The following is a 19,831-nucleotide window of genomic DNA, read 5'->3' on the forward strand; positions in this document are numbered from 1 at the left end:
TGTTTTATATTTCATTTATCTAGATAGGGAGTGTAAGTTCTGTGTAACTGCCTACCCATATGATTAAACCTGATTTCTACACAATCACAGTGAAGGTCATGCTTCCATGTTGTGAGTTTTAATATATGCTATAAACATAGATGGCATGTTGTAATTATGTGATATTCATTTTTCATTTTGCCATAAGAGAATCTGAGACATAAAATTATATATACTTTTTGATACTATTTTTACTTGAACTCATGCACTTACTACCAGAAACATGCATATACATATTTGCTTGTGTGACCTTTATTATTGCTTATGAATAGTATCAAGGAGAAGAGGTGTTGATTATGCTGTGGCAAGAAATTTTTACATTAGGAAAAAGACTCTGTGATACACATTCAGATATATAACACTGTAGTGCTGACACATTCTTTGATATATAGTTGAACAGGCATGTCACCATGTCAGTGGCACTCCTCTGTACTCGACATTGCACTTCATCAACTCAGAAACACTGAGATAGGAAATGTAGGCTTTGTTTGTTCTTCACCCATACTATTTGAAATGTGCTTGGGGGAATGGAGAGAAATATAGATTTTAAGTTTGAAATCTAAGCTTTTACTGATTATGTAGCCATGCAGCAAATTTGAATGTAGTCAGTATCACCACATTTAGTAGTGAACAACAATACTAAAAGATTTATGTGTAAGAGGTATTAGTTAGTTATGTCTATATGTATGCACTTGAATTTGAGATTTATGAAATGAATATTTTTTGTTGCTTGACATGTTGTATGCATCAACACCACTATGTCTATACACAGAAGTTTTACTTATGTTTAGAAATGTGATTTGTTGAATTAAGAGTTACGGTATCATTTATATTTGAAATAACAACTAGCATACCTGGTATCAATAATACTGATTTACACTACTTACTTACTTTGTATACAAAATTGATATTTGACTTCTTAAGTGGTTGTATAAACTCAGGGAACCTTCATCTGATACATGTTTACTTACACACACTGCATGACTGAAATATGATACACTGAGAGCATTCTAGAAGGAAAAATGCACTACTGATGGTTTGTTATACATTGCAAAGAGAGAATTATAACAATGAAAACAATCAACTATTGACAAAATTATTTAATAGGACAGATAAAACATCTACTCACCTACTGGCAGCAGAAGGCACACAAAAAGACTGCTGTAATTGACAAGCTTTCAGAGCTAGTGGCTCCTTCTTCAGACAGAAGGTTTGAAGGGGAAGGAAGAAATGTGAAGGAAAAGGACTGGAGAGGTCTAGGAGAAGGGGTAGATTTTGAGAAAGTCGCACAGAACTGCACATCAGTGTAGACTTACTGTACAGGATGAGAAGGAAAGACTGATTGTTGGGGACTGCATTGAATGAGATTTGAAAACCAGAGAGGTTAGAGATGGAAGACAGGGTAATATGCAGACAGAGATTATTGTCTCACGTCATGCATGAGTTAATAAGAGTGAAAAGCTTAAGTGCATTCTATGTACCAGAGGTGGGAGAGGGTGGTGATAAATAGATGGGAAAGGCAATGGAAGATATAGAAAACTAAAACAGAGTGAAGCAAAGAGTAGTTACAGTGAAGACATGCTGAGACAGAAGAAATTAATGTAGATTAAGGTGGGTGGTGAGAACCAAGGACATGTTGTAATGTTAGTTCCCACCTATGGATTTAGGAGAAAATTGTGTCTGGGGGAAGAATCCAGGTGGTGCGTGTGGTGAAACAGATGCCGAGGTCATGAATGTCATGTTGTAGAGCATGCTCTGCAACAGGATATTGTGAGTTGCCAGTATACACCCTCTGCCTATGCCCATTCATCCTAATTGATAATTTGGTGGTAGTCATGCCAATGTAGAAGGCTGAACAGTATTTACATAATAGCTGGTATAGGACATGTGCCAGGTGGGAACTAGCACTACACCATGGCCTTGGTTCTTGCCACCCCCTGGCCCTAATTTACGTTAATTTTTTCTGTCTGCGCATTTCTTCACTTAACTACTCTTTGATTCACTCTGTTTTAGTTTTCTACATCTTTCATTGTCTTTCCCATCTATTTTTCACTGCCCCCCCCCCCCCACCTCTGTTAAATAGAATCTATTAGCTTTTCACTCTTATTAACTCATGCATGATGCAAGCAGTAATCTCTGTCTGCATATTACTTTTTCTTCCACCTTTAAGCTATCAGGTTTCCAAATCTCATGCAATGCAGTCCCCAACAATGTCTTTCCTTCTCATCCTGTACAGTAAGTCTCCCCTGACCAGTGGTTTGGGGTGACTTTCCCAAAATCTACCCATTTTCCTAGATCTCTCCAGTCCTTACCCTTTAACCCTTCTGCCTGTAGAAAGACCCACTGCCAATTACAGCAATATTTTATGTGTGTGTTCTGCAGCCACTTGGTGAGCAGATTTCTTATCTGTCCAATTAAATAATTTTGTAAAGAGAAAAGTGGTATTTTACTTGAAATGTCCTGTCATAGGAAGAAGACCGTTTATACTGATATGTTCTGTACTGGAAGAAAAGATGTATTTAGATTTAAATACTCTACACTGGTAAAATATTGATAGCTTATTGTATGTGCTTGTAGCAAATGTGAAGATACTTATGGCTTATTGTCTGAGATTAGAGTAAACAGCGATAAAAGATATAACTGACCATGATAACTTGTTTGGGGGTGGAAGGGTGGGGGGGGGGGGGGGGTCTGTGGCACCATCACTATCTGTTATGTTTGAAGTAAGAAACTGAGGTAAGAGTTGTGCTTACCTACCTCAAAATGAAAGTTAGGAGATATATTAGGTTTATCTGCCTTATTACATTACAATTGAAAATAGGTCATGTTAAAGAAAATATTGATTCTATATTATATAAGGGGAAGTGGAGAAAGTTTTTTTTTCTATACATGGTAGTACTGTTTCTCAAAACTGATCACTTCTAAATGATGTTTTGTTTATATCTCAATTATTGTCATATGTCATAAGTTATTGTACTTTGTTAGCTCTTTTGTTGATTGCCTGCATAAGTTTTGTCCAATCTGTGGTTGTACAATATTTTTCATATGATTTTGAAGTTATTTGGATTTCTTCATTAATTGTTAAGTCATCAGCTAGGATCTTTGTACGTAATTTCACCTTTTGAGCTCTGTAATGTGATTTTCAACAACTGGTAGGAACATGCATTGTCAATATGTTTGGTTGCAATTAGGACTTTTCATTTACAAACAACTGGATACCAAAAGGAGCAGCAAATATGCTGTATTTTATAATGTTAGAAACCTATAACAATTCTGTTTGTCATGCTGTTAACTTGCTATATTATTGTTTAACATAACAGCTTGTAGTTACTTCACAGTTAATGTAATTCACAACACAAAGCTAATTGACACTGTAAACAAAGTGTTTACAGGCTGGTAGATTACATATTGAAATTCTGCCTACACAAAAAATAATGTATTCATACTTAAAGAAGGAAACATAGTAGGAACGCTTAGGATAATGTATTTTCAGTGCAATTAAAAAGAATGTAATCAGTGTTGTTTGTTTGACTCATTTCACTTATTTTTCCATAAAAACAACAAATGTGTATTTGACTTTGTGTCCTATTTCATATATTTTAATTGTAATCTCCAAATGATAACATTTTCTGTTATTTTGAACAACATCTGCGATTGTAATTAATGAAATTACTGTATGAAACAATGTTGTACATCTGAAATTTTCTTTGACTTTTCATGGTATTAGAGAATCATGGTGTTCTATGGCCCACTTAAGAAATTTCCTGGAAGAATCAACTGCAGCAGAAACACCAAAAAGGAGTTAGAACATATTTTTGAACAATCTGAGTTACAACTGCCCAACTTCAAGATTAACATTTGTAGAAACTTTTACTTTGATTTGCTTTTATTTGACAGTTACTATCCACAAGGCAGGAACACCTCAACCTACAACCATGAAATTTGGTAGGAAGCAAACTTTCACACTACAACTAAAGAAAAAAATTCCAGAGTTCTTAAATTGTAATTATAGCACAAACACACATACAAATTTTTTATTTATTTATTTATTTATTCTTTGCCCATGGACTCCAGCTGAAAATCCAGCTGAGAGTATTGGGTGTGTCATACAATAGGCTATTAACATCAAACTTGATTTCATTATATATAAATGAAACAAATGATTAAACAGAAATAGTCCATAATCATACAAAGATGTATTACATGTTTCACATTATATGTACACACAAATCCAAACAACATACATGATAATTTTAAAAGATACATTTCAGTAATGATACAACGTATTAAACACCATCTAAGTATTCACTCAAACTGTATATACATTTCTCTGTGAGATATAGTTTCAAATGATTTTTAAAACATTTTAGGTCTGTTTCTTTTTTAATGATTTTGGGGAGTTTATTAAAAAACCTTTTGCTTGCTTCTTCTGGGGCAGTCATAGACAGTTTTAGATTTCTGTTTATCATGTAGTAATTTTCATTTCCTCTTGTACTGTGTTTGTGTACATCTTTATTTAGGAGGTGTTTATCACTTGACCTTACCGCCATTATGCTTTGGTATATGTACAATGAATATACTGTCATAATATTATAGTATACAAAAGCTTGCCTTCAGGTCTGTCTTGGTGGTATTTTTGCAATGCATCTCACTGCCCTTTTCAGAATTGTGAATATTCTTTTTAGGTAGCCAGCTTGTGCACTTCCCCATATATGAACTGAATAAGACAAATGTGGGAAGACAAGTCCATAATACATTGATCTGAGGACTTTATCATCCACAGTCTTAGCTGTTTTATGCATGATGAAGATCTGTTTGTTTATCTTTTTACACAGTGCATCGATATGCTCCCCCCATGCCAAATGTTTGTCTATTATAGTTCCTAGAAAATTTGTGCTGGTTACTTCTTTAATAGTCTTTCCATTTATATTATAATTTTCACTATGCTTGGTCTGAAATACTACATTCATTGTCTTAGACTGATTCATAAACAGGTTGTTTTGTGTTAAATATTTATTTGCATTTTCAATAGTCAGGAGTGCTTCCTTCTCAAGCTCCTCCTTTGTGTCAGCTGTGCAAATGATTGTTGTGTCATCAGCATACATTATAAGTTTCTGATTTATATAGCTAGGGAAGTCATTTACGTAGAGTATAAATAGTATTGGCCCAAGCACAGACCCTTGCGGCACACCGTGTTTAACTGTTTGTAATTCTGATCTGTAGTTTGTTATATTTCCCCCACTAGTATGTCTGATTTCTGTACATTGTCTCCTATTTGTAATGTATGATTTAAGTATGTCATAGCATTTTCCTCTAATTCCATACTGATATACACTCCTGGAAATGGAAAAAAGAACACATTGACACCGGTGTGTCAGACCCACCGTACTTGCTCCGGACACTGCGAGAGGGCTGTACAAGCAATGATCACATGCACGGCACAGCGGACACACCAGGAACAGCGGTGTTGGCCGTCGAATGGCGCTAGCTGCGCAGCATTTGTGCACCGCCGCCGTCAGTGTCAGCCAGTTTGCCGTGGCATACGGAGCTCCATCGCAGTCTTTAACACTGGTAGCATGCCGCGACAGCGTGGACGTGAACCGTATGTGCAGTTGACGGACTTTGAGCGAGGGCGTATAGTGGGCATGCGGGAGGCCGGGTGGACGTACCGCCGAATTGCTCAACACGTGGGGCGTGAGGTCTCCACAGTACATTGATGTTGTCGCCAGTGGTTGGCGGAAGGTGCACATGCCCGTCGACCTGGGACCGGACCGCAGCGACGCACGGATGCACGCCAAGACCGTAGGATCCTACGCAGTGCCGTAGGGGACCGCACCGCCACTTCCCAGCAAATTAGGAACACTGTTGCTCCTGGGGTATCGGCGAGGACCATTTGCAACCATCTCCATGAAGCTGGGCTACGGTCCCGCACACCGTTAGGCCGTCTTCCGCTCACGCCCCAACATCGTGCAGCCCGCCTCCAGTGGTGTCGCGACAGGCGTGAATGGAGGGACGAATCGTCTTCAGCGATGAGAGTCGCTTCTGCCTTGGTGCCAATGATGGTCGTATGCGTGTTTGGCGCCGTGCAGGTGAGCGCCACAATCAGGACTGCATACGACCAAGGCACACAGGGCCAACACCCGGCGTCATGGTGTGGGGAGCGATCTCCTACACTGGCCGTATACCACTGGTGATCGTCGAGGGGACACTGAATAGTGCACGGTACATCCAAACCGTCATCGAACCCATCGTTCTACCATTCCTAGACCGGCAAGGGAACTTGCTGTTCCAACAGGACAATGCACGTCCGCATGTATCCCGTGCCACCCAACGTGCTCTAGAAGGTGTAAGTCAACTACCCTGGCCAGCAAGATCTCCGGATCTGTCCCCCATTGAGCATGTTTGGGACTGGATGAAGCGTCGTCTCACACGGTCTGCACGTCCAGCACGAACGCTGGTCCAACTGAGGCGCCAGGTGGAAATGGCATGGCAAGCCGTTCCACAGGACTACATCCAGCATCTCTACGATCGTCTCCATGGGAGAATAGCAGCCTGCATTGCTGCGAAAGGTGGATATACACTGTACTAGTGCCGACATTGTGCATGCTCTGTTGCCTGTGCCTGTGGTTCTGTCAGTGTGATCATGTGATGTATCTGACCCCAGGAATGTGTCAATAAAGTTTCCCTTTCCTGGGACAATGAATTCACGGTGTTCTTATTTCAATTTCCAGGAGTGTAATTTCATCATTAATTTTGATTGGTTCACACAATCAAATGCCTTAGATAGGTCCATAAAAATCCCACAAGTCTTTTGTTGCCTGTCAAGTAAATTAAGAATGTGCTCAATTATATCTGTTGATGCTGTTTTTGTTGACTTCCCTTCTCTGAAACCATGTTGTGATGAATGCAGTATACTGTACTTTGTTATAAAACTTACAATTCTATTCTTTATTATCATTTCATAGATTTTAGCAAATGTTGAGATCAATGATATTGGCCTGTAATTTCCTAATTCATCCCTGTTCCCTTTCTTAAATATTGGCTTCACTTTACTTACTTTCAGTGAATCTGGAAATATACCTTCTTCTATCGCAGCATTCAGCATGTGTGTCAATGGTTTTAATATACATTCTCTGCATTCTTTTATGAGATGTGATGTGACACCATCCAGGCCAGATGAATGTTTAATTTTAAGTTGTTTTATTAGGTTTGACACTTCTGCATCTGTTGTAGGTATGAAAACCATAGTATGATTTGTATGTGGGGGGTTCAACAATTTACTTACTGCATTTGTTTTATTTTGACTTATTAATTCGTCTGCTACAGTAATATAATATCTGTTATAAGTATTGGCTACTTCTAGAGGGTTTGCGTTGCTTTTCCCACTCATCAGTTGGCAGATGTCCTCCGCCCGATTTGTTACTTTTCCTCTCTCTTCATTAATGAACGACCATAAACCTATTGAGTGGTTCTTTCCCTTATCTATAGACATCCTGATGAATGATGCTTTAGCTTTTCTGATAAAACTACAGTACTCTTTCTTTTTTATTTTATACAGTGTGTTGTAAGCCTCAGTATTTTTTTGTTTGGAGAGGTCATAATACACTCTCAGATTATTTCTGGGGTGGATTACTTCTCCAGTCACCCAGCTTTTCTTTTTTTGTTGCTGTCTGACAAGCCTTTTACTAACAGGACATGTAACATCACAATAATAACTGAATAAAGAAAAAAAACTGGTTCCATTTGGTGTTTGCATCTTTAGCTGCATATATTGTTTCCCAGTTTTCTGCCTCTAACATCTTTTTTAGCAGCTTTATGTTATGTGGGTAGTTCTGTCTTCTCATCTCCCATATCTTCTGCACTGAATCACTAGTCTTTATATATCATGATTGCAAAATGGTCTGCTAATGTGGAGTTTATTACCTGTGTGTCACAATAGCATGTAGGAATATTTGTTATTACATGATCAATTATAGTTTCACTATGCTTTGTTACTCTGGTTGGTTGATCTATTTTTATTTTTAGGTTGTATATGCACAATATGTCCAATAGGGTCTTAGTATTGTCTGTATTTTTACTTGTGTCTATGTTCAGATCTCCTATAATTATCAAATAAGCATATGTTTTTGAGAGGTGTTGGATTATATCTTCCAGCTGTTCAAAGAAGGTTTTGATTATACCATTTGGTGATCGATACAAATCTAATACACAGCATAAATTCCCAGCAATTTTAGTTTCCAGTGCTGTAGCTTCAAAGCTCAATTCTATAGCATATTTTGTTATATTTATGGCTTTAGTTGATTTATAGTTAGAAAAACCCCCCATGAACCATGGACCTTGCCGTTGGTGGGGAGGCTTGCGTGCCTCAGCGATACAGATGGCCGTACCGTAGGTGCAACCACAACGGAGGGGTATCTGTTGAGAGGCCAGACAAACATGTGGTTCCTGAAGAGGGGCAGCAGCCTTTTCAGTAGTTGCAGGGGCAACAGTCTGGACGATTGACTGATCTGGCCTTGTAACATTAATCAAAACGGCCTTGCTGTGCTGGTACTGCGAACGGCTGAAAGCAAGGGGGAAACTACAGCCGTAATTTTTCCCGAGGACATGCAGCTCTACTGTAAGGTTAAATGATGATGGCGTCCTCTTGGGTAAAATATTCCGGAGGTAAAATAGTCCCCCATTTGGATCTCCGGGCGGGGACTACTCAGGAGGACGTCGTTATCAGGAGAAAGAAAACTGGCGTTCTACGGATCGGAGCATGGAATGTCAGATCCCTTAATCGGGCAGGTAGGTTAGAGAATTTAAAAAGGGAAATGGATAGGTTAAAGTTAGATATAGTGGGAATTAGAGAAGTTTGGTGGCAGGAGGAACAAGACTTTTGGTCAGGTGATTACAGGGTTATAAATACAAAATCAAATAGGGGTAATGCAGGAGTAGGTTTAATAATGAATAAAAAAATAGGAGTGCGGGTTAGCTACTACAAACAACGTAGTGAACGCATTATTGTGGCCAAGATAGACACAAAGCCCATGCCTACTACAGTAGTACAAGTTTATATGCCAACTCCCTCTGCAGATGATGAAGAAATAGATGAAATGTATGACGAGATAAAAGAAATTATTCAGGTAGTGAAGGGAGACGAAAATTTAATAGTCATGGGTGACTGGAATTCGTCAGTAGGAAAAGGGAGAGATGGAAACATAGTAGGTGAATATGGATTGGGGGGAAGGAATGAAAGAGGAAGCCGCCTTGTAGAATTTTGCACAGAGCATAACTTAATCATAGCCAACACTTGGTTCAAGAATCATAAAAGAAGGTTGTATACCTGGAAGAATCCTGGAGGTACTAGAAGGTATCAGATAGATTATGTAATGGTAAGACAGAGATTTAGGAACCAGGTTTTAAATTGTAAGACATTTCCTGCGGCAGATGTGGATTCTGACCACAATCTATTGGTTATGAACTGCAGATTGAAACTGAAGAAACTGCAAAAAGGTGGGAATTTAAGGAGATGGGACCTGGATAAACTGAAAGAACCAGAGGTTGTAGAGAGTTTCAGGGAGAGCATAAGGGAACAATTGACAGGAATGGGGGAAAGAAATACAGTAGAAGAAGAATGGGTAGCTCTGAGGGATGAAGTAGTGAAGGCAGCAGAGGATCAAGTAGGTAAAAAGATGAGGGCTAATAGAAAACCTTGGGTAACAGAAGAAATATTGAATTTAATTGATGAAAGGAGAAAATATAAAAATGCAGTAAATGAAGCAGGCAAAAAGGAATACAAATGTCTCAAAAATGATATTGACAGGAAGTGCAAAATGGCTAAGCAGGGATGGCTAGAGGACAAATGTAAGGATGTAGAGGCGTATCTCACTAGGGGTAAGATAGAGACTGCCTACAGGAAAATTAAAGAGACTTTTGGAGATAAGAGAACCACTTGTATGAACATCAAGAGCTCAGATGGAAACCCAGTTCTAAGCAAAGAAGGGAAGGCAGAAAGGTGGAAGGAGTATATAGAGGGTCTCTACAAGGGCGATGCACTTGAGGACAATATTATGGAAATGGAAGAGGATGTAGATGAAGATGAAATGGGAGATAAGATACTGCGTGAAGAGTTTGACAGAGCACTGAAAGACCTGAGTCGAAACAAGGCCCCGGGAGTAGACAACATTCCATTTGAACTACTGATGGCCTCGGGAGAGCCAGTCATGACAAAACTCTACCATCTGGTGAGCACGATATATGAGACAGGCGAAATACCCTCAGACTTCAAGAAGAATATAATAATTCCAATCCCAAAGAAAGCAGGTGTTGACAGATGTGAAAATTACCGAACTATCAATTTAATAAGTCACAGCTGCAAAATACTAATGCGAATTCTTTACAGACGAATGGAAAAACTGGTAGAAGCTGACCTCGGGAAAGATCAGGTTGGATTCCGTAGAAATGTTGGAACACGTGAGGCAATACTGACCTTACGACTTATCTTAGAAGAAAGATTAAGAAAAGGCAAACCTACGTTTCTAGCATTTGTAGACTTAGAGAAAGCTTTTGACAATGTTAACTGGAATACTCTCTTTCAAATTCTGAAGGTGGCAGGGGTAAAATACAGGGAGCGAAAGGCTATTTACAGTTTGTACAGAAACCAGATGGCAGTTATAAGAGTCGAGGGGCATGAAAGGGAAGCAGTGGTTGGGAAAGGAGTAAGACAGGGTTGTAGCCTCTCCCCTATGTTATTCAATCTGTATATTGAACAAGCAGTAAAGGAAACAAAAGAAAAATTTGGAGTAGGTATTAAAATTCATGGAGAAGAAGTAAAAACTTTGAGGTTTGCCGATGACATTGTAATTCTGTCAGAGACAGCAAAGGACTTGGAAGAGCAGTTGAACGGAATGGACAGTGTCTTGAAAGGAGGATATAAGATGAACATCAACAAAAGCAAAACGAGGATAATGGAATGTAGTCAAATTAAGTCGGGTGATGCTGAGGGAATTAGATTAGGAAATGAGACACTTCAAGTAGTAAAGGAGTTTTGCTATTTAGGGAGTAAAATAACCGATGATGGTCGAAGTAGAGAGGATATAAAATGTAGACTGGCAATGGCAAGGAAAGCGTTTCTCAAGAAGAGGAATTTGTTAACATCAAGTATAGATTTAAGTGTCAGGAAGTCGTTTCTGAAAGTATTTGTATGGAGTGTAGCCATGTATGGAAGTGAAACATGGACAATAAATAGTTTGGACAAGAAGAGAACAGAAGCTTTCGAAATGTGGTGCTACAGAAGAATGCTGAAGATTAGATGGGTAGATCACATAACTAATGAGGAGGTATTGAATAGGATTGGGGAGAAGAGAAGTTTGTGGCACAACTTGACTAGAAGAAGGGATCGGTTGGTAGGACATGTTTTGAGGCATCAAGGGATCACAAATTTAGCATTGGAGGGCAGTGTAGAGGGTAAAAATCGTAGAGGGAGACCAAGAGATGAATATACTAAGCAGATTCAGAAGGATGTAGGTTGCAGTAGATACTGGGAGATGAAGAAGCTTGCACAGGATAGAGTAGCATGGAGAGCTGCATCAAACCAGTCTCAGGACTGAAGACCACAACAACAACAACAGTTAGAAAAAATGGCAACCCCACCACCTTTATAGGAAGTTCTGCAAAAACTGGCTACTTTCACATGATTCTTCAAGTTGTACATTCCTATGTGGTTTTCTTTTAGCCCATGTTCTGTAACTACTAGAATGTTTGGCCTATACTCCTGTAATATTACCTCTAGTTCCTGTGTTTTATTGTTTATGTATTGAACATTTTGGTGAAGTATTCTAACAGTTGGCTTTAAATGTAATAGTTCCCCTTCCTGTAATATACTAAGCACTTCACTTGCTCCCTTTGCTTCTGGTACTATGCAATGTTTTTTTTCAGTTTGTGTCATTAAACCTGGATCGTATCTTTGTCCGGTGTTTATGTCCCTCTCACTATTGTCACACTGGTATTTAAGATGGACAGTTTTACTTACATCTTTTTCCATGTTCTCTTTCTGCTTACTCGGTACCATAAAAAATCCTCACTTAGTGTAGCAGGTCTCCTAGTTCTCAGGCATCTGTCTTGATTGGAAGCTGCTTCTGCTGTTGATCTCCCAGGCCTCAGGTACCTCTTCTGTGTGTTTGCTGTTGCTGGTGGCTCCTGCGCTCCCCGACTTGGTGACTGCCCTTCTTTGTTAGCTGCTGTGGCTAATGAACCTTGTATGTTTTCCTCACATGCATTTTCATTGCCTTGAGGTAGTATTATGGGGTCTGCTGTTCTGGATGCTGTTGCTGATGACGACAGCTCTGCTGATGATTGTGGTGATTCTGCTGCTATTGGTTTATCTGACATTGCTGCTGATAATATCTGAGCCTTTGCTGCTGCCACTGGTGTTTGTTGTAGCTCTACTGCAGATAATGATGGTTCCACTGTTACGGACAACTCTTGTTTTGGCGGAATTTGGATTGGAGACACTTCCATTACAGATGACTCATTAACAAATTTAAGTATTTCGGCACTAATAATCTTTTTCCATTTTATGTTCATGTGGAGACCATGTCTTGTGAAGTGCTCTCTGTGAACACTGTTTATCTCTACGAAAGTCGTATTCTGGAAACCTCTACATATTTTCTCAAATAGCCTGTTTGCTGTAACAATCTCGATGTTTACGCATGAGTTTTCCATCAGATCGTGTCTCCTGGGGATACTAACAATGTAGAAATGCACTCGAGGCATCCTTTTGACTGTTTCCTTTAGGATTCTCGTTGCACGCAAAGTTTCATTACAGTAAACATCATTTGCGCCTCCTATTATGATGCAGCTGTTACCGGTCGTTAATATGTTGTCACTGTTTTTCAGAATTTTGCGTAATGGAGCGCCTGGTTTGATGATGCCTGTTAGATTAAGGTCTGGGTGATTTCTTCTCATGATTTCCGTAATTCCTCTCCCATGACTATCTGCAAAAATATATGTCTGTTGCTTGTGTCCTTGCTTATGCATAACGTGGTTGTTTACTTTTTTTTCTTTACGAATATTTACCTTGTGTTTTTCTCCATTTAATCCACTTGTATATTTTTGTGTGGATAGTTTGTTCATATTTTTATCCACAGATACACTATTAACACTTTCTTTTCTTGCGTTTGATTCACTTGTGCCTTTTTGAGTGCTCAGTTCGTTCATATATCTACAAATGTCACTTATTATCAGACTGTCTGTCTGTCCATCCATCTGTTAAGACCCCTTTTCCTCAGAAATGAGTAGACATATCAAGTTGAAATTTTTGTCACATACTAAGGTCTATAGTCCCTTGGCAGTACAATAAACATTAGCTTCTGAGTCAATGCAGGCAAAATATCAAGATCTAAATGTCAAAACATACGGAGCACATTCAATTGACCTAGAATCATGAAATTTGCCAAAAAGCAAGGCTACAACCAAAGGGGAAAAAAACTGAAAAATTGTTAGTTTGTAATTATATCACATGAAAAAAATTCCATTTGTTACCTGGCTGTCTTCTGTAGGCCTACCTGTAAAGCTCCCTTTTTTTTAAAGGAATATATAGATTTATGAAGGTGAAATTTAGAATGTTTTTATCAACTGTTCAGCATATTTTGGTACAATTGGCCTTGCAACATGTAAAGCACAGTTAATACATCAGCTACATGAGTAAATAAAAGTACATATTAGTAAGACTACAATGTCAGTTGCTCATACACTTATTAACATTATACAGTTACTAGAGATGCTTGTTTATACAAATGTATATAAATGCTAAATTACAATTGTATATCAGTTACATACTTATACATATTGAATACTTACATTTAGAGTTTATGATTACTTTTGGCTACTTGAAGCAATATACTGATATATTTGTTTACATGTATATAAGTATGTAATTCTAATTGCATTATTATTCCAGGATGTCTTACTGACCCATGCAGCTACCCAAAGCACAATTCTTGGAAATCACTCTACATCAACTCATCAACTGTGTAAAATTCTTGCTTTTTTATCAAAGTTTATAAAACTTTCTTGTGCTTCTGTAAGGGAGTCAAGTGAAATGTTTTTGGCAATTTCTTGAAGATTAAGGATTGTGTGTTTATGGCTATTGTGTTGGTGAGAAATGGTAAATCCATCATGTGGCTATTTATTGTATTGTGCAAATGAACAATATTTCTTAGCCTAAGTTTGTTTAAATTTTACTTGATGTAAATCAAACAATGGAAACTCCAGGTAGGAATATCAACAATGTAGGAAATGAGAGACTGCTACTTATCGTAAAGAAGACAGGTCAAGCTGCAGACAGGCACAATCAAAAAACAGTTATATAAAGCTTCTGGCCACAGCCTTCATCAGATCTAGCATATATCTAATGGCTTTATTCTGCCATTGAAAGATATGAGCTGACTCTGGTGTATTTCCCCATAATATTCCACATTGCAGATGTGAGTGGAAGACAGCACAATAAGAGTAACTCCATTTTTTTGGATTTATATAACGAAAATAAAACTTTTTTTTAGTTTTCTGCTTAAGTAATTTGTGTGTTTGCCTGTCTACCTTTCTTTTATCAGTCTCAAATCCAACTAATTTCACATTATTATTCTCAGATTTCATTCCTCTGAGACTGAAATGAAGTTCTGTTTTTGTTTTGTTAATGGACAGCTGGCTGGCCAGACACCAGTGATTAGTCATCAAAATTATTTCTCTACTGTAATTTTGAACATTTTGTAAGTTTTCACCCATGGTTGTCAGTGTGATGTCGTCAGTATACACCACATTCTCACATGGTATGTAATTTGAGAAATCATTTATACACTCAGTGAAGAGAAAAGGTCCAAGAACCAATCCCTGTGATATTCCATGATTTATTTTCAACAATTGTGATACCTGATTATTTGCATATAGTAACTGTACCCTGTCAATTAAAAACTTTCTAAATATATTTAATGATGTATCTCTAGTCCCATAGTGAGCTAATTTTATTAATATGGTCTTGTGTGACACCGAGTTGAAAGCTTTGTTCAAGACTATAAGCATAGCATATGTAGCATATTTCTTTGCAATGCCCTCATATACAATACCTAACAGATTTGCTACTGCTTTTACTGTTGACAGATTTGATCTGAAGCCAAACTGATCTGCATTCAGTAATCTGTTATTTTCAAAATAGTTACATATTTGTTTACATAGACCACTTTTTATTATTGTCGATACTATTGGAACAACTGAGATCATCTATAATTACTAGGGTGTTGTCTTTCTCCTATCTTAAACACAAGGAGGGTAACAATGATTTTAAGATCTTGAGGGAAAATACCTTTTGCACAGTTCTGATGGCTAGATAAAGCAATGGTATTTAATTTCATTTGATATTTTTTTTGACAAAGTTACTAATTCCATAGTAGTCCTCTGTTTTAGAATTTCCAAGCTTGTGAACTGCTTTGCTAATGTTGTGCAGAGTAATATAGGCTGTGAAAAGATACTTATGATTTTTTTTATTCATTTAATATATTAGAGTCTATGGAAATTATATTGTCTCTTTTGCATTGATTTATTTCACTTTAATGACGTTCCATGTACCTTTACAACTATTTTTAGATTTCAAAATTTAGCTATCATTTGCCTCACATTGGGCTATTATAATTTCAGTTTTGTAGACTTCTTTTAGTTTGGTGTATATTTTCTTAGCTTTACCACTTTTAATAGATCTACCTTTAGCTATAAGAAGCACTCTTCTTATTTTATTCCATCTCAGAGTATACCACATTTTAGTATTTTGTGGTCTACATTTTTGTCATTCATATTTTCCTTTTAAATAGTTGGACAGTAGCTGTTTAGTATACTTTGAAAGTTGTCTAGAAACAAAGTAGGGTGTTCATCAGTAGTTCTCTGAGTGTTCAATTTGTAGTACTGGTCCATTAATTTTAGTTCCCTTATCATATTTTCAGTGTTATTTTTCTTTATCATTCTGTACTTTACAAAACATTTGGTACATTCATAGAATTCATGACACATACTAAGGTACAACTACAGTCGCTGTGCATTATATACCAAAGAGCCCAAGAAACTGGTACACCTGCCTAGTATTATGTAGGACCCCTGCAAGTATGACGTGGCATGGACTCTACTAATATCTGAAGTAATGCTGGAGGGAATTGGCACCATGAATCCTGCAGGTCTGTTCACAAATCCGTAAGAGTACCGGGGGTGGAGATCTCTTCTGAACAGCACATAACAAGGCATCACAGATATGCTCAGTAATGTTCATATCTGTGGAGTTTGGTGACCAGTGGAAGTGTTTAAACTCAGAAGAGTATTGATGGAGCCACTCTGTAGCAATTCTGGATGTGTGGGGTCTGCATTGTCCTGCTAGAATTACCCAAGTCTGTCAGAATGCACAATGGACATGAATGGATGCACGTGATCAGACAGGATGCTAACATACGTGTCACCTGTCAGAGTCGTATCTAGATGTATCAGGTGTTCCATAACACTCCTATTGCACATGGTCCACACCATTATGGAGCCTCCACCAGCTTGGAGTCTCCTGCTGGCATGCAGAGTCCACGGATTCTATACCTGTACACGTCCATTCGCTCAATACAATTTTAAACGAGACTCATCTGATCAGGTGTCATGTTTCCAGTCATCAACAGTCCAATGTCAGTGTTGACGGGGCCTGGGTGTGGTGTAAAGCTTTGTGTCATGCAGTCATTAAGGGTACATGAGTGGGCCTACAGCTCCAGAAGCCCATATGCTGACACTTGTTGATGGCCCAGAATTGAAATCTGCAGCAATTTGCAGAAGGGTTGCACTTTTGTCATGTTGAATGGTTCTCTTCAGTCATCATCAATCCTGTACTTGCAGGATATTTTCCTGGCCATAGCAATGTTTAAGATTTGATGTTTTACTGGATTCCTAATATTCGCAGTACACTCGTGAAACGATCATGCAGGAAAATCCCAACTTCATTGCTACCTCGGGGTTGCTGTGTCCCATCACTCGTGTGCTGACTGTGACACCATGTTTCAAATTCACTTAAATCTTGTAACCTGCTATTGTAGCAGCAGTAACTGATATAAAAACTGCACCAGACACTTGTTGTCTTATGTAGGGGTTGCCAACTGCAGCAACATATTCTGCCTGTTTGCATATTTCTGTATTAGAATATGCATGCCTATACTAGTTTCTTTGGCACTTCATTGTAAATGTAGTGTAACATGTGTTATTCATGAAAATGAACTGTGTTCCATTGAGGATGCTCATGCTGGCTAAAGATGGTTGTCTCTCTTACAAATGTTTTATGTTGTGGGAACAATCCACCGTGCACTAATCTGTGATCTGTGCAGAGGGTGCATATGCAGTTATGTAATATAACAGGCACAAGGTACGGCATGATAAGCACATTATCACTTGTTGGACATAGACATTTATGCCTTGGTGATGCTCCTTGAAGGTTTCATGTGTACCTCAGAGACAATGGACATACTACAATATAAAAGCTCTAGATAAATGAAGATTGTAAATCTTAGATTTTAAGTCAATTGATGTGGTTGGATGTATTAATTGAGATGTTTGAATTTATGAGTGAGTGCTATTTGGATCTTTCCTCACAACTGATGTAAATAGGTGGAAAAATACAGAAGATTGTCACTGAAGATGTGTTCATCACTAAGCAGTTGCAAGCAGTGAAACACTCTCTTACAGCCTCACCCCGCCTGGATACAAAGTCAAGAGGAGTAAGGTAGTGCATGGCTATGATACAGAGTAGATGGACCATGAACACAAAACTAAAAAGGCAACCATACTGGAATAAGAACAATCAAAAGTAGCTGAGACCACATCAAAACCTGGTGCTCCTCTACATGAAGTGCTGAAAAGCTGTGAAAGTGCTGTGAAAAGTGACGTCAACTGTGTCATAATCAGAGGAGGAAATGATGTCTATAAAAATGAAAGCAGCCTTGCTCTAAGAACACTGAAAGAATCGCTAGGAAAAATTTCACGGGTGAAGGTATTTGTTGTAAACATTTCCTACAGACACAACTTAATAGAAGACTTGTGTGTAAACAGAGAAATCATCGCAACAAATTGGAAATTTAGGAAGATTTGTAGTGGTTTTGTGCACACAACTTTCATTGAAGCAATGAGTTCAGTAAGAGAGCATTTCACTAGACATGGACCGAACAGAAACAACCTAGGCAAGAAAGTGCTGGCCAAAGAAATTCTCCAGGTGATAAAGACAGCAGGAGTGGATGCTTATGTAAAAATATCTCTACCTGCAACAGGTTTTCTGCCGATGACAACAGAAAAGAAAAGTGTACCAACAGCATATGAGGAAGAAACATCTGCAGATACACTCGATGATGAGAAAATTACATCTGTGCAAACATGTAAAGTGTCACAGTCACCAGTATCATTGTCAGTAGCAGCAGTGGAAAAGGAAGTAACAGTAGCAGTAACAGCAGAAGTTTCACCAGCAACAGTAACTACAGTACCCCTAAAAGGAGAAAAGAGAACTGCAGCAGGGGAAGCAGCATCAAGCGTTACAGGTAGACGGAAAACAGCACCTCCTCTCTATCTAAATGATTTTTTAGTGGAAGGCAGCAAGATGAAGAAGGCCACGAGATAAATAGTGTAACAAATTTCATAACACCTCACCAAAAAGTTCAGTCTAAAATACACAACAATTATGATCTTAAATTTTGCTATCTGAATGTTCAAGGACTAATAGATAAAGAATTTATTGTAAACAGTTTTGGACTAGATAACAAATTTAATATTTTCTGTCTGAGTGAACATTGGGTTACTGAGAGCGTACTTCCAGTTGTCAAACTTGATAACTATGATGTAGCAAATAGTTACTGTAGAAAATTGCATACAAGAGGTGGTGTGGCAATATATATTAACCAGTCATTCAGCTGCTCCATTGTTAAGTTGGACCTAGATTATTTGTGTGAGGAACAGAACTTTGAAGCCACTGGTATAGTTATGGACAGTTTTAAGTTAGTAATAGTATCCCTTTACAGGTCACCTAAGAGTATCATCAATGTATTTCTAGAAAAATTGGACATACTGTTAGATGTACTAAGAGGGACCAGATGGTTACATTACGACATAGTAATTGGTGGAGATCTGAATGCAGATTTTGATATAACAACACATAAACGTGTTGTGTCTGAGTTGAAAAACCTTCTAAGGCAGTGCAATTTACACTCAATCAGCAACAGGCCCACAAGAGATAAAGCATGCCTTGACAATATTTTTCTCAACGTTAAAACTACAGAAGAATCATGTGATGTTACAGCGTTTCCATTTTTAGATCATGACTCTGTATCTTTTAACTATATAAGTAGGTTCTGTATTGATAAGAGTAATATTCCTAAACCTGTCCCAAAAGTTATAATCACCAGACCTGTCACAGATGACAAAATTGTTCAGCTCTGTAAGTCCCTTGCTGAGAGAGACTGGTTTAACCAATGTCATGGTGACACAAGTTATAGTCTTGGTGCTGATTTGTCAGGGAAACTATTATTTGAGAGATTTTTTAAAACATTTCTGACGCAGTTTAATGACAACATCCCCGTAAAGAAATGGAAATTAACTGACAAAGGTTTTACAAACAGGGCTACAAACAGACAAAATCCATGGTAACTTAACGATTATCAAATATGAAAAACCAAGTTATGGTGTTGCACAATATAAGTACACTCCTGGAAATGGAAAAAAGAACACATTGACACCGGTGTGTCAGACCCACCATACTTGCTCC

This window comes from Schistocerca cancellata, chromosome 6 (genome assembly GCF_023864275.1).
Source record: "Schistocerca cancellata isolate TAMUIC-IGC-003103 chromosome 6, iqSchCanc2.1, whole genome shotgun sequence".
Lineage (NCBI taxonomy): Eukaryota > Metazoa > Arthropoda > Insecta > Orthoptera > Acrididae > Schistocerca > Schistocerca cancellata.